This window comes from Lissotriton helveticus, chromosome 3_1, assembly GCF_964261635.1.
Source record: "Lissotriton helveticus chromosome 3_1, aLisHel1.1, whole genome shotgun sequence".
NCBI classification, from domain to species: Eukaryota; Metazoa; Chordata; class Amphibia; order Caudata; family Salamandridae; genus Lissotriton; species Lissotriton helveticus.
In genome coordinates, this window is record NC_136061.1 from 542,975,147 (window position 1) to 542,990,080 (window position 14,934).

Consider the following 14,934-nt stretch of genomic DNA (forward strand, 5'->3'; position numbering starts at 1 on the left):
CAGAAAGGTGTATTACAACCTGAAGAATCTTTTTTTGTTCTGTCAGACCTTCCCTTCTGTCTATTTCCACCCAACCACCTATCTGTAGAGCTGACAGGACCGTCCTCTTCCAGATAAAAAATGACAGAAGCCCCATGCATGTATTCTTCAGCAGAACCATGAGAAGAGCCTGAGCTCAGTGGGAAAGAACAGCTAATGCTCACTCAGGACACTTCCGAGCTACCTTCAATAGACCGCCACTGGCAGGGCTGTAAAGAGGGGGTCTTTAAAAAGGGTGCAGCCTAAGAAGCATAACTAGGATTTGTTTCCAAGAGGCGTGGTCTATCTATTTGTGTGTGTGGCTTAAAACATGTAACCTAAGATCCTGTGCTTGGAATAGCAACCCTCCAGATCAGTATTTTAGATGCCACTCTGAGCTTTCCAATATTGCATCCAGACATATCACACAGTATTGGACATACACCTAAAACAAGCCAGACCTATTGGCAAAGCTTGTTTGCAGTATAAGCTAAATGAGAAATTAGAATTAAAAATGTTTCAATTCTGAAAAAATGAGACTGAGGTTTAAACATTACTAAAGTCTGAGGAGGGGGTAGTGGTGTTTAAAGTGTCATAGATCCTTCCATTCTTCCCTTCACACCACTGTCCTCTGCAGTTTCTCAGATACTTACACCCTTTTTCTCCTTGCATCTTCCTAAGATCCACAATCTCACACCTCATCACTTTCCTCTTTAGCATTCTTTTTTTACTCTCTTGCATGCACTTCCTTGCTTCTCCTCACTTCATCACTTCGCAACACACAAAGTCCACCCACTCGCCTATTAGCACTGTATTTTTCTTTACTTTCTCCCTGTCAATATTCTGACAGCTGGGTAATCCTTCAAGCACTTCACATAGAATAACAACAAGCGCATGTGACCATTGCCCTGTGCAAACTGCAGAGGGGCCAAGGATTGGATGAACATGTATTCTGAACGTTTTTATGACCCGCTGACAGTCACTGTGAGAAACAATCCCTGCCTTCAGCACCAGAACTCTCAATCCAGGTCCGTTATAAACACCGACCCACAATCCGAACTCACGAAGACACCTAAAAGTGACTCATTTTGCAGTGCGCATAATCATGGGAAAAACCTGCAGAAAAACAATCACTCTTATAGAATGCGAGAATAAGTAAAACATGTGTAATGTAAACAGAGACTACAACGCTGACATGGATTGCCTTAACAGGTTGTACATTGTTCAGAAATCGATCAGTGCATTTGCTTAGCAAGTTTTGGTAATGAATATAGATATAGACCAGTTTCAATGTCACTTTTTAGGTTTCACTGGAGGGCGGAGCTCTTAGCTCCGCCTCCAGAGAAATCTGTAGTCTTCACAGTAAGGGCACTTGAATACGCCCTCTGTTGCCCTCTGTTCTATTGGCTAGCTCCATAAATGGAGGCTAGCCATTGGAACAGAGATCTGTCCGTCATTCACGGACCAGATTCGTGGGCGTTCCCTCGATTTTTTCCCTGGGCGTTCCCTCTGTGGAGTCATGCGGCGGTGGGCGGAGTTGTTTTTGTTTTTTTTGGTGCCATGTTGCTCTCATTCTGCGGCCGACCGACGTTGGAGGAAGTCCAGGTGGGTGAGAGCTTGTTTTTCCATTTCCTTGCCTTCCCGCCCCCCCCCTCCCGCTGACCGTGTGCTGTTCCCGCCCCCCCCCTCGCTGTCCTGTGCCCCGTTCCTGCCCACCCCCCCCCTCGCTGTCCTGTGCCCCGTTCCCGCCGCCTCCCGCTGTCCGTTCCGCCCCCCTCCCCGTGTGTCCGTTCCGCCCCCCTCCCCGTGTGCCTGTTACCGCCCCCCCTCCCCTTTCACTCTCCGTTGAAAGTAGAAGCCGGTCACGCATTTTCTCCCATTATAACTGTCTTTTCTATTTGCCCAAATGTGGGAGATAAAGCGAGGGATCCATTTGCTCAGGTTCACACATGGGGTAAAGCGTGTAATCCAGGGCTGCATTCCAGGCCGCCGGGTTCCACAGTCCGGACTTAGCCACTGAATCGCATCTGTGACCTTTCTGCTGCCGGGTGACTCCAGCGGACAAGGGTCCGCTTTGTTGAACGTGTTGCAGATGTTTCTGTGCTGAACAGGGACCACCGCTGCCGGCACATTGTGGTGCAGATGCGCCCCTTCAACTCCCCCATGCAGTTTCCTATGCGTGAGGGGGCCCCGGCTGGTGTGCTGAGGAATGGGATGTGTTCACAGGAATCCGCTACAACCCCACAGGGTGCACGCAGCCCCGCATAATTCGTCTCCTGTGTACTGCCTTTTTTTTATTCCGCGTGCGGCCATGTAAAATTCAGCAATTTTCACAGATGCTGAGTGGCAGTTTAGCTGACAGGATTGAGTTTTTCCGAATTGTTGTCTAAGTTCTATTATCGCAGTGTACCAAAAGTGGCCCCTGAAGATTTTGTGTTGCGGTGAGAATATTGTACACTTTAGCAGCTGCCTCGAGGCGCATTCTGCTGCGCGGAGAAGCTCTCTTGAGGCTTTTCCTGAGTAGCGCGCCCAGGGAAGGCCCATACAGAGAGCCGCCGAGGTATTCCCTGAGAGTTGTGGTATCAGCTGCCTGCCCGAGAGGAGGCGGGAAAGTCATTCACGTTGCATGTGCTGTTCCCGCCCCCCCCTCGCTGTCCTGTGCCCCGTTCCCGCCCACCCCCCCCTCGCTGTCCTGTGCCCCGTCCCCGCCCCCCCCCCCCTCGCTGTCCTGTGCCCCGTTCCCGCCCTCCCCCCCCCTCGCTGTCCTGTACCAGGAGGTGAGTGACCAATACTCCTCTGACTGGATCCAAAGCCCACGGTGTACATCATTTTATTTTTATTATGTCTCACCTCTGTCTGTTACCAGACGTTTTGGTACTTTACAGTGGACTTAGCGCCCGCCCATTTCTACTTCGGTTCATTGTCACTCTCCTTTGCTTGCTTGGAATTCTTAGCTTCGGTAGGTTTTCCTCCCTCTACTTTATTTCTTTGTTTTTTTTTTCTTCTTTAGCGTTATGGACGCACTGCTGTCCATCCACGGCTCACTATTTCAGGTGGTACTTTTTTCTTTTTATTTAAGCACCACTTTATGAGAGTGCGTGTTTCCTCCAGCTGGCTCCCTTGTGTACTTCTCCCCCTCTGTGTTTCTCACTCATTCTGTTCCTGCCTTTCATCCTTTGTCATTTTGCTTGACCCAGCATCTCCTACCCATCCTTCGTTGTCAGTGTGCTCTCCCTACCCTCTCCTGCCCACCCTCCATTGTCCATGTGCTCTCCATACCCTCTCCTGCCTACCCTTTGTTGACGTGTGCTTTCTTTACCCTCTCCTGCCCACCCTCCGATGTCCGTGTGCTCTCCCCACCCTCTCCTGCCCACCCTCTATTGCCCGTGTGCTTTCTTTACCCTCTCCTGCCCACCCTCCGATGTCCGTGTGCTCTCCCCACCCTCTCCTGCCCACCCTCTGTTGACGTGTGCTTTTTTTACCCTCTCCTGCCCACCCTCCGATGTCCGTGTGCTCTCCCCACTCTCTCCTGACCACCCTCTATTGCCCGTGTGCTTTCTTTACCCTCTCCTGCCCACCCTCCATTGTCCATGTGCTCTCCATACCCTCTCCTGCCCACCCTCTGTTGACCTGTGCTCTCCCTACCCTCTCCTGCCCACCCTCCATTTTCCGTGTGCTCTCCACGCCCTCTCATGCCAACCCTCTGTTGCCCGTGTGCTTTCTTTACCCTCTCCTGCCCACCCTCCGTTGTCCATGTGCTCTCCCTACCCTCTCATGCCAACCCTCTGTTGCCGGTGTGCTTTCTTTACACTCTCCTGCCCACCCTCCGTTGTCCTTGTGCTCTTCTGCCCACCCTGTTGCCAGTGTGCTTTCTTTACCCTCTCCTGCCCACCCTTCGTTGTCCATGTGCTCTCCCCTCCATCTCCTGCCCACCCTCCGTTGTCCATGTGCTCTCCTTACCCTCTCCTGCCCACCCTCTGTTGCCAGTGTGCTTTCTTTACCCTCCCCTGCCCACCCTCCGTTGTCCTTGTGCTCTCCCTGCCCTCTTCTGCCCACCCTGTTGCCAGTGTGCTTTCTTTACCCTCTCCTGCCCACCCTTCGTTGTCCATGTGCTCTCCCCTCCATCTCCTGCCCACCCTCCGTTGTCCACGTGCTCTCCCTACCCTCTTCTGCCCACCCTCTGTTGCCCGTGTGCTTTCTTTACCCTCTCCTGCCCACCCTTCCTTGTCCATGTGCTCTGCCTACCCTCCGTAGTCCGTGTGCTTTCTCTACCCTCTCATATTTAATGTACTTATAAGACCTTTGGGATAGCTCCTTTCATCCATTGGTCTGTTTCTGCATTATTCACATTTTGCTTCCACCCTCCAACACATACACCATAGGCCTGCGGTCTGCGCACTTCAGTCGTTTGGATCCCCCGGTTTATGTATGGCTCATGACAGCCCCAGCTCCTTCCCTATTCCTCTGCCTGGCTCACTGCAGTGTCAGTAGCTTCGCAGACTCGGCCTCCTACTCTTGTTGCAAATGGGAATCATTGCAACATGTGTTCTATTTTGTTCAGTATAAACATTTGTTGTCAATTTAGGAGTACTATTCTCAATATACTTTGTAAGGTGCACAGCGGTTACCCTAGACTCCCCCTACAACATGTGTATTGTGAGTATGTGAAGAAAAAGTTACATGCCTGTGGTAACGACCTATCTGGTGGATGCTCGGTCTACCTGCAGATTTCTTACCTGTAGAATAATCCCAAGGATCACACTGGATACGGAAACTTCAAAGCTTTCAGACTGCTGTTAGTGGTACGCTGGCTTTGTATCAATGCCGGAAGAGGCATCAGATGACATCACTAAGCATCCTGGTGTAACAACATTCAGTTCCCATCCATTATTTCCAAGCCTTCAAGGCGAGCTAACGGATTGGCATTGACAAAAGTAGTACAAAACTAAATTTGAATCTGGGGATTTTATTAGCTTTCCCCAACAAAAATCCATCAGAGAGGCGGGCTGGTTGCTAAGGTATTATATATATGAAAGAGCTTAAAGATTACAGCCTAAATGGTATCAACGGTCAGCATCTTTTTTTATTTGCTACATATGAGAAAAAGCACATGGAGGTCAGCAACTGTCGTTAGTCACAGTGGAAGAGTAGACTCTATCTGGCATTCGATACCCGACAATCTCTGTAGGTCAAAGGCCAGCGATTCTGAATATTCATTGATGTAACCAATTATTCATGTATATAGGAACACAAAAAATTAGCGCCTGTGCTAATTTGGAATCATTCACTTAAGCGTTTTTTAGCTATGGTGTGGCAAAATACTCTTATGGGAATATGAAGGGCAAATACAACCTATTTCTCAGCTCTAGAATTCCTTCTCTCCCCTTCAATATGTATTCATCAATTCGCATAAGCCTTTTTTTTAATTAACTTTAGTTACATGAACTATCTTTGGTAAAGTTTCATGAAAATTATTGAAGTGAAGTTATGGTTAGGTTATCGCACCAAAAACTGTTTTGATAAAAAAAAACTGGAAACGCACAAAAACACGCACGGTGCAGTTATGATTGTGAATTAAAGCCTAAAAATCCCACTGACATTAACAATCCATAAATTGCAAAATAGTCATGCAAACTATAACTCGGTCACCAAAGGAGAACTAGTGGATTTGCCAAAAAGAAAAAAAACAAGCATTTACAATGCAATGGTCTCGGCATTTTAAAGTTAGAGCTATTGGCATTGCTCATGACATTATTTTTATTTATGTTTGTTTTTTTAAACATAAATAAATGGCATTGTCATTTACAATGCCAATAGCAGGGCAGAAGAGCAAGCACAACGAACGAGGGGGCAGGACAGCAAGCACAAGCAACGAGCTATAAACAGACACAGAGAGGAGGAGAGAATCCCCAGGTACATGGAACACTTACCCAATCAACAATTGTGAGACTAAAGGTATATAGGAAGGCACACAAAGCACCAGTTTCTAGAAGAAAGTATGTTGGGGAGCTCATGGGAGGTCAAATGAGAGCAGAAAGAGGTAAGGGGGCGCTTGAAGACTGGAAGGGATCGTCAGAGCAGAAGTCATGTGGGGAGAACAGATGGCCAAGAAATAAGAGTGCAACAGAGAAAGGTAGGGCGAGCAAGGAGAGAAAAGGCAAAAACATTAAAAAAGTGACAGGTTAGGAGATCCTAATGATAAGGGGGTACAAATGAGGGCAGAGAAATGCACGCAAAGGGAAGGAAGTCAAGTTGTCATTTACAATGCCATTAGCTCTAACTTTTCCAAAGGCGAAACCGTTGCATTGTAAATGCTTGTTAATTATAGGCAGGCCTGCGATCTGAAGGGATCTGGCCCACTGTAAAGCCCTGGCCAAATCTCAGCCCCCTGGGGTACCACTGAGAGTAACCGAACAAGGCAGTAGGGCAGACTCACAGGTGGAACGCAGAGATGGGTGAAAGCCTGAAGCAAGGAAAATACGATCAGTTTAAGGATGTAGGCCAACAGGTGGCAGGGAGAGAGGGTCGCTGCATAGCCAGAATAGAGTGGAGCAGAAGAAGCAGAATAAAGACAGTCTAGATAAGAAAGCGGACCGATGAACACAAAAGAAGGCTATTGACTGTGGTTAGTGGGAAGGAATACCACACTATAGGCCTGATTCACATGTTGGTGGAAAGTATACACTGTTGCAGTGACAGCGGAGTGTGCTTAACGCCAATATGATGGTCCATCCGCCAAATCTAATTGTTGGCAGACCATAGCGACTCCCATGGCGAGGGGGGCATTGTTTTCTTATTTTTAAAAAACACAAATACCCAACCTGGGTTTTTCCATTTAAAAATATTCGAAGGAGCCATTGGGCAAAGTTTCAATGTATTCGCAAATGCTAAAAATGTCCGTCAGTCTGATGGACATATCTAAATTTGGTGGTCGGAACCTCCACCGGGGCAAGGGAGTATTTTACTCTGTTGCCCTCGCAGAACACGGCCTGACTGTCAAGAATTAAATCAAGCCCTAAATTCTGTACGGAGTAGGACCATATTAAGGGCTCAAATGCTCCCACCCATTTTAGAATTTTATTAAAGAAATGGAATTCAAGTAATTTCCATGCTTGAATTCATTCAGCTAGAAACTGTCCCCAACTTGCCTAGGGAGGGTGCCCTTCCAGGACTGCAAAGACTTCAAAGGTATGGGCTTTTTCAGGCAGTCTCTTAAGTCACTCTGCAAGCAATCTGGTTTGTCTGAACAAGGTGGGTTGGGGGTAGTGAGGCAACTAGTGTTTTTCTTTTTTCAATTTTTATTTTGCTTTCTACTTCTTTTCTGCATCCTTCCTCAACCTTGTAATGGAGTGCACTATTCTTTAAATTTTTTCACTGAAGACAGTACCTCAACTAAGCAGCTAGTGCCGTATTCAACAAAGGGCTACATTTTGAAGAGAATACCCTTAAAACATTTTAAGAGTAAAAACATATCCGATGGGGTAACTCAGGTGTCATGCTGGGGCGCCAAGAAGATTTGAAACAGGTGCATCAGAGACACTGCTGTGTCCTTTGTACATACACCAGAAAGACACACTTTGACTACAATCTCCACGGAATAAGCAGCACCACATTTTAAGTGCTCTTTGGTCCCTCTCTTGAATCCAGTACAAAAAAGGCCATCACTGTACTACACAGGCTGGTTCTGATTGCCAGAATGGACATACAGCTGTTGTCAGACGCGCCTATGGCCGAGGCCAGGGGAGCAGATTTTTTTTCTGTAGATGAAGTAGCACCTCTGCTGGGCTGACCTGATTGCTGGAGTTCAGCCTCAAAGGCTAATGCAACCTTGGGGTGAATGTCAGTTGTTCCAAGCCTACAGTCAGGCCAGCTCATTACCATGTGCAGAATGACCAGGGACTAGGGTGCTCATCATGGTGCGGGAGGAGGCAATCAAGGGGGGTCTGATTGTGTCCCTCTCAGTCTGCAATGATCTTGCCAACCTTCTTGTTTTAAGACTGTACAATGACATATCACCCGGAGATAGGGAGTTTAATTCAAATGACTGTATTTTAGCCCCATTTCTGTTTTTATGTTATATTAATGCTTTGGACACAGCCCTGAGCTCCTTTAGTGATGATATTCTCAGTATCGGACCTAACCCAATCCCAGCTTTACTCTATGCGGATGATGCGGTTTTAATTGCACATACAGCAAATGATTTGCAAAAACTTTTTAATGGTTTTAACTTTTTATGACTAATTTAAATCTTAAAGTGAAACAAAAAAAAATCCTTCAATTTACCTAGTGGTCCAAAAATACAAAATCAAAAAGCATTTTTATAAGGGAAACTCCAATTGCCAATATCTCCCACTTTAATTACCTAGGTATTTTATCTGAAGCCGATTTGACCGGGGGTGGGTTAATAAACCTAAAACCTCAGAAAATGGAGATAGTATGTTACTCGATTTTTTAATATGCAAGAACACTGAGCCATAAGCCCATAAAGGAGATGACCCAACTTCAAAAGAGTAAATGCTTTGCTGAAGGCCCCCATGGAGGAGGTGGGTTGGGTTATGAATCCCTGGACAGACCGCAGGCAACCAAGAATACTGTGGACTTTTATCTATCCCCATATCCACCTCTAATTTCATTTCGCACCTTGAAATATATATGGAGTTCTTGGAAGAAAAGGCTATTTTTTTATTGTGGGTAAAAATATGGAGCACTCCTGAAGCCTGGTTCTCTGATGTGTGTTGAAGGACTGTTTAAATTTAGGACATTTTAGCTCCATCCTGTGGTTCACCAACAACAGGAATACTTTTTCTAATTTAGACTTATCACTTGTTGATTCTCCAGACAGTATTGGACCACAACCAAAACCCTTGCAAAGCGGAAATTCCTCTAGTATAGACAAGAGGCTCAAATGGTGAGAGCTTTAGAAATGGCTTCAGTATTGAATTACATACCAATCCCTTCCACTTCTGGAATGGAGCCCTAGTTAAAATGCTTAGTTAATCTAGAACATAGATTAAATACAATCGATTTTCTAGTTGCTTTTCCTTGCACAGGATCTTGTTTTGTTCAGTGGCGGCTCCCAGGAGGAGTGGTGCGGGGCTGTGAGGCGGGGCAGGGGAGGGGCAGGGTGGGGTGGGCGTTGGAGTCTGACGTACGATGGCCAGGAGTAAAGTAAATAAATAAATAAAACTATTTACCTTACGCTCACTGCAACACAGAGTTGGCAATGCAGCAAGTGTAAGGTAAATAGTTTTATTTATTTATTTACTTACTTTACTCCTGGCCGTCGTACGTCCGACTCCACTATCCCACCACCATGTACCTCCCCTGCCCTGCCCCGCCCCGCCCACCCCCCCACAGCACTCCCTCTGCGAGACACCACTGGGCTTGTATCTTTACCATGATGTCCATGTGATGCTTCTTCTACTCAAACTACGACGCATTTTATGCTATTTTGCACTTTATACTGCACCTTGGGAGTTCTCTTTTTATACCCAATTTTATTGTGTGAGCACTTTACATCTCACCAAGAAGGGATGGATTTTTTAAAACGTTTATCTTCTATGGAAATCTGTTTTGTTGTTCTCACATATTTCTGCTGCTATCAAACTAAGAAGGATGTATGCTTTATGAAACTGGAAATGTTCTCAAGCCTGTTGACTGTATTTTATTTTATGGTCTTTTTTAATGACTGAATAAAGATGGGAAGATAAGAGAAATAAGGGGGATATGGTGGCCGCCAGCTAAAGAGGTTTGAGGGTTGAGGGAGGAGGCAATCAAGTGAGATATGGTTGTGTTCCCTCTGCGGGCCATAAGGATCTACCAACATTTTTGTTTTAAGACTGTGCAGTGACATATCACACTGAGAAAGGGAGTTTCATTCAAATGAAATTTCACCAGCGTACACAAGTGGAAATGAACAAGGGCTCTAGGGGCGCTTGAGGGAACAGAATGGGAAAAAGAAAATGCCTTTTTCAACGTTACTGTGAAAACAAATCCAAAGTTCTAGAAGGCATGTTGTGACAGTTTTTGGCAGGTAACAGTAAGAAAATCAAATGTAGTAAGGAGAGAGACAGGGGTGAAATGGGAAGAGACAGAAAGAAAGGGAGAAGTGAGATTGGAGAAAAGAGAAAAAATTAAGGCAAGAGGGAGAAAAATAGAAGGAGAGGAGATAGGAAAGTTGGAACATGGGAGAGAAGCAGAGAAATGCATTGAAGGATGGTATCGGATGGAAGGAGTGGTAAGATAATGGGTAGAAGAGACTAGCTAAATGTGGCTAAAATCTAGGAAACAAGGGTAGAACAAGAGGTTGGTACAGGGAGAGTTGTGTGGAAGATGGGAAGTAAAAATGTAGAAAGACGGAGAAAGAAAGAGCAGTGGATAATGAATCAAATGATGGGGAGAGAAAGGATAGAGAGACAGAGAGAGGTTAGAGGGAAGGGAGACCAAGTGAAGAATGATAAAGTGAGTGGAGGGAGGGGTAGAACAAGGGATTTGTAAGAGACAGAGCCAGATAGAACAGTGGCAAGCAAAAGTAGAGAAGCGGAGACAACAAATGGTGATAGAAAAGAGCAAATGGTGAAGCAAACGAAGGAGAATGGAGAGGAAGGAGAAAGCTGGTCTCAAGTTTCCTGCTCTGTAAGAACAGAGGAATATATGTAGTGCCACACACAATCTACCTCAGTTCTGTTGTGGTCCAGCAGTATAAAGCTTCAGGTAGAGCTTGATTGGATTTTGAACTTAAGTGCCAAAACTGGAGAGGTATCTACTGGTGGAATTTCTTTCACCGCAGGATAGTATGGTAAAGTAAATACCACAGATGGATTCTCCTCTGGTTACAGCTCTGCTTCCAGAAATAGGAGAATTTTCTGTTACCACCAGAATCTAATTCTGGTCCTCAGCCTGCCCAGTGCCACAAATGAACAAGCCTCTTCACCCATCTGGTAAGCCTTTGGAAGCTTGTGTGACTTAAATGATTCATAAAATTAGGACAAACAAGCCTTTGAAAATGTCCTCGTGTGGAAAGGTAGGGGTTGGATACAGCAAGCAGTCACTGGATGTTGCAGAGCAGTAAATGGGACACAATGAAATATAACTTTAGGTGTTATACAAGGCACAGGGAAGTGTGCAGGCTAATGGGAAGTGGGCGAGTGAGAGATGTGTACATAGAGAGGGAAAGAAAAGATGCACAAAAGTAAGGTAAATGGTGAGAACAAATAAAGTGGTGGAGCAGGAAAGAGATTGCACTCAATATGGTTATGGAAAGGCACACAGTACAGAAACAGCACAAATAGCTGGATTAGAGGACTGAGGTCCATTCTAGATGGCGAAGGTTGGGCAGCTTTGATATTATTACATCTCTCAGCCGCCTTTGCTACAGTCAATCATAATATCCTTAATGACTGACTTGCTTAACTAGGAATATGTGTACTTGCACTTAAATTGATAACCTCTTTTCTAGTGAATAGATTAAACCATGTTGCTATGGGTGACAACCGCGGCGGCAATTCCGCTGTGGTGCGTCGGTTCAGCGGACTGGGCGGGGCCGCGTCGGCCAACGGACGTGCACACCACTACAAAGGTAGTGCGTGCAATGGCCGTTGGCCGACAGAAGCACGCAAGGGGTTAATCTCTGAACAGTTTTTCCTGCTATGGGGGGTACCTCAAGGCTCATCACTGAGCACTACTCATTTTAATCTCTATGTTACTCCCCTGACAAGACTTATAAAATCGTTGGGTGTCTTGGTGGTATCGTACGCCGATGACACCCAAGTTGTAGTATCCACATCAAGCAATCATGGGGAGACTGCTCATAGGTTTAGCTCCTGAATGGCGCATGTAGAATGCTGGATGAGATCAAACTGCCTAAAGCTTAACTCCAAAAAGACGGAGGTCCTTGTTTTTGGTAAAGACAACCCCTTCTGGTCACCCAGCTGGCAGCCGCAAGATATTGGGGTTCCACCCACACCAGTGCGGAAAGTGAGGAACTTAGAAATCTTTTTTAATGATAAACTCTATTTTGAAGGTAAGATCAGTACTCTTGCATCATCAGTATTCTTCACTCTAAGAATAATCAGAATTATCCCTTTGGATCTTCAGAAGATGGTGGTACAACTTTGGTCCTAGCTAAACTGGACTATGGGAACGCCCTTTTCGTCAGCATACAGAAATAATCCCTCCTAAAACTCCAGATGCTGCAGAATGCCTCAGCTCAGCTTCTTGCAAGAATCCCAAAATATCAATCAGCGTCACCGGCATTAAACAAGCTGCACTGGCTCCCAGTTGCAAAGAGGATTGAATTTAAGGCTCTCTGTATTGCTTTTAAGGTACTGCACAATATTGCTCCTTACTATCTTCATAAGAAATGTGTCTGGTAAACCTGTCCAGGGACACTCACATGCTCAGATGCAAAACTTTTAGTATCAACTAAGGTTAAACGAGTTTCATGGGGAGGCAGACGTTTTGTCCTGAAGGCCGCAAAACTATGAACTCCCTCTCTGCGAATCTAAGGAAGTGCCCAGATCTCCTATTGTTTTGAAAATCCCTGAAGACTTGGCTTTTTAGTCAATAGAGTTGCCGTATTTTTGTCTCACCTTCCCCTTCTCGTTTAGAACAGCAGCAGCGCCGAGATGCCTCAGGGCATTCGAGCGCTATATAAAATTATAAAACTAATCAACGAGAAAGAATGGGAGGCAGAATGAAGGTGGGGAGTGAGAGAAAGATGGAAGGTTATGCAGATTGAGATGAAGAAAGGCAGATAATGGGAGAGTGACAGAAATGGGAATAATTTGGAATGATCGAGACAGAATTTCATACAGATTAATGCACTGGGTGAGAATGAGAAATTAGAGATGAAAAAGAGCAGAGAGAGAGGGAGGGAGGGAGAGGGGGAGAGAGGGGGAGAGAGGGGGCGAGAGAGAGAGAGAGAGAGGGAGAGGGAGAGGGAGAGAGGAAAGACTGAAATGTCAGAAAGGGTAAAGAAGGGCTGTGTGTATGTTGGAGAGAAACAGGGTGAAAGCCGAGATAATGTCTAGGAGATCAAAGAAAAGGCTGTAGTGGGGCGAGTGGGCTTCCTGCAGCATGTTGCATATTCAGAACATGTCAACAATGCAAAACTCATTAAGTACCAAGCTGTGTGAGACCCCTCTCCTCCCCCCATATATCACATGCAGAGAGGCTTCTGTGTGACAACCAAAGAAAGTCTCGGAGGGGCACACCGTGGATGTCTAAGGGTTAGCAGGGAGTTTGGTACCCACCTAAGGGTAGCAGTCCAAGGGCGGACTGTTCAACGAAGAGCAGTTACATCAGTGATCCAAAAGTGAGCTGGCACTTCAGGTACCTATGACTGAGCAGGATCTTCCGTGTAGGAGTGGGCAAGAGCTACAAAGCTGAAGGTTGACCAGAGACATCACTGACCAGAGAACTGAGGGAGAGCTCCATCCCGAAGGCACCAGCGAGTGAGCAGAAGCCTCAGGGATCTTAGGGCCAGAATAGGGACAGATATTTGCATGCACAAACGGGTCTTAGACCCATTTGCGCATGTAAAAATCCTTTTGGCCATGTACAAACCCGATTTTGTGACTCGCAATTAGGAAGGGGCGTTCCTTTCCTAAAAGAAACCTCAAATGACATGTACGACTGTTTTGCCCCCGCAATTGCGGTCACAAAACAGTTGCAGTTTACCACCCATCAGAGAAGGGTAGTAAACCACTTGCAAACGGGAAGGGCTCCCCGGGGGACACTTTCCCCTTTGTGACTGGCTCTAAAAATATTTTTTAAGGGCAGGCAGTGGTCCCGAGGACCACTACCTGCCCTCAAAAAATGAACCAAAAAAGTTAATTATTTTTTTTAATGCATCCCGTTTTCCTTTAAGAAAAACGGGCTCCATAAAAAAATGCTTTATTGAAAAGCAGTCCCAGACATGGAGTTCTGCTGACCCCAGATGGCCACCATACCTGGGAGGGCCAGCCATTCCCAATGGGGTCGGAAATTGAGAGTGCCTCATGAATATGCATGAGGCATGCAATTTGCGACCCCACTGGGAATCGCGGTCAGTGTCGCAGACACTGTTGTACAAACCAATTTGCGAGTCGCAAATTGTGAGACGCTATTGCAACGCAATTTGCGAGTCTCAAATTCCTTGGTCTTACATCTGCCCCTTAGTCTGAAAAAGGCCTCTGGGGACTTGAGGTGGAAATGATATAACGTGTCCAGTTGGTGAGTGGTTGTTTTTGGGGGCTAACTAATGGGGGGCAAGAGGCTTGATGCCTTAGGGTGAGCAGTTCCCCGGAGGTAAACAGAAGCCTCCAGACTTAATTAACACCTTAGGAGCTAGTAAACAAACCTCCCCAGTGCTGCGCTGTCCATTATCCAGTGCTGAACTGGACGTCCAGCGGTCGCACGCAGCACTGGGGAGGTAGTGCCCGTGACGACCGTTGGCCGACGGCAGCACCTAAAGGGTTATAAACATAATCCCTCTGGATCCTATTGATTAATTGGAAATGAGGAACCATAAAGATTAGCAGGAGCTTTAGGTCCTTGTGGTAGGCAGAGGATTCAGGCATACGAGGGTGAGCATGAGCTCAGAGAACTAAGGGTAAGCAACAGATGCAGGGACCTGATGATGGAAAAGTTTATAGACTTGGAGACGAGTTTGAGGAGACGTATGATTGAACTGTAGTGGAATAATGGTGTTTCCACTCTTAACCAACTCGACTAACCCTACAATATTTAAAATGCTTAATTTACCATAAAGGTCTGCCAAATGTAGGCACCTAATGCTAACTCAAACATGTTTCATGAAAGGTCATGGTCTGCAAATGTGTCCCAAGCCACTTTTTAGTCCCAATCTGACCCTCTGCACTGGGCCTTGTACTAATAACTCGGAGATTAGAGCTGGCAAATGTAGCTGGCAAATGC

The 14,934-nt window shown here is 46.1% G+C and overlaps 1 protein-coding gene across 6 annotated transcripts in view; it reads right to left on the minus strand.

Moving 5' to 3' along the window:
* The window catches only part of ANKRD44 (ankyrin repeat domain 44), a 766,729-nt gene that overhangs the window by 85,971 nt on the left and 665,824 nt on the right, over positions 1-14,934 (minus strand). The gene's annotated exons all lie outside the window — the stretch shown is intronic.